Source organism: Arachis hypogaea, chromosome 14 (assembly GCF_003086295.3).
Source record: "Arachis hypogaea cultivar Tifrunner chromosome 14, arahy.Tifrunner.gnm2.J5K5, whole genome shotgun sequence".
Taxonomy (NCBI): domain Eukaryota; kingdom Viridiplantae; phylum Streptophyta; class Magnoliopsida; order Fabales; family Fabaceae; genus Arachis; species Arachis hypogaea.
The window spans coordinates 6,537,509-6,538,990 of record NC_092049.1 but is presented as its reverse complement, the minus strand read 5'-3'; the positions used below and the strand labels follow the sequence as shown (position 1 = coordinate 6,538,990).

Sequence of the window (1,482 nt, the reverse complement as noted above, 5' to 3'; positions counted from 1 at the left end):
AATAAGGTTGAACACACTAATATGTAATGGTATATTTAGATGTATTTAAATATATTTAAAATATTTTTTTTTTATTTTTAATTAAGATTCGGTTGGATATAACAAACATGTATATCGAACAAATATCCATTAGTGTTATGTTTAAAATGTGTCCAACACACTAACACGCACGATTCAACAAGTAAAAAAAATATATCTCTTGTAATTTTTATGGTAATAAAAATAAAAAGATCCAACCTTTGGCACTTACCTATAAGAGAAAAGTTTGGTTTATCAAAATCACATCTTTGATACAGCTATATATATATATCTCTTCATCACTCCATGTATAATCAATCTAAATCTTAATAACTGTGAAGCCGGGAACAATGATGAAGCAAACTCTGCCAAGATTTATCATTGTTTTGCTTCTTGTTCTCTCCTTTGACTCTGGTATGTAATAATACATATACACTATTGTACAATTGCAATAAATAAATAAAAAATAATACATGAAGATTACATGCATATATATGTTTGTTGATGCAGATTATTGTGGATTATTATTAGCAACGGCAAGACCTGATGTTCATTATTGTGAAGCAAGAGAAACCGTTGAACATTGCAGCCAACCGGAGTGCTATCATTTGTGTATTCGGAAGTATGCACATGCTGAATTGGGATTTACCAGTGGCTTTTGCTATAATACTAAAATTTGTGATTGCTTTTACTATGATTACGACCCAAATTGCAATGCCCCCAAAAACCCTTGATATTTCCCTACCTAAGTTACCTTCATAATAATGGCCTTAGTTAGTTCCTTTTGTTATTGTTCTTGTATTAATATGTCTGACCGAAGTATAGCTCGTCGCAACGAAGATGAAAAAAGGTTTCTATTATTTTAGTATTTTACTGGATGAGAAATATTTTGGCAAATAAAAGTGCCTTAGTTTAGATATTTGTATAAGGCACTTTGATTTTCAAGTTAATATGAAAAATGTATTAGAATAATAAAATAATTCAAATTGAAATTTATCCCGGGTAGAAAAGTAAATGATGTTATATATCTATTAAATTGTGAATGACATCGACGATTATCCTATTTAAAAATGGAAAATTAATTTGAGAAATTATTTTATTTGATTTTTGCTTCAATAATAATTGCAATAATGCACAGTAGGCAAATAACTAATTGGTCGTGAATTTGAATTTTATTTAAGGGTTTGTCTTTGATCAATGGGTTGCTGCATGCACAATACAAGATTTAAACTTTTAACACTTGTTTAAGTAGATAAATGAGCTAACCATTCAATCAACTCAAATGGATTAAATTATGTGAGTTATAGGTATATGATAATATATTATTTTGTTGGAGGTGAAATACTGAAATGCATGTATTTCGTTGGGGCAAAATGTATATAAGTCCATGAAATTTTAAACCGAAAAGAACGTTTAGCAGAGCATTCTAACAATATAAAATGTAGCATCGTAGTTGAAAGATGA

General features: G+C 28.8%; 1 long non-coding RNA gene across 1 annotated transcript; it reads left to right on the top strand.

The window, feature by feature from the left end:
• The first annotated feature begins 273 nt into the window (after positions 1 to 273).
• Positions 274 to 1,010, top strand: LOC140178412 (uncharacterized). Its single transcript, XR_011871619.1, has 2 exons — positions 274 to 432; positions 529 to 1,010. It is a non-coding gene; the product is annotated as an uncharacterized lncRNA (long non-coding RNA).
• Positions 1,011 to 1,482: the final 472 nt, after the last annotated feature.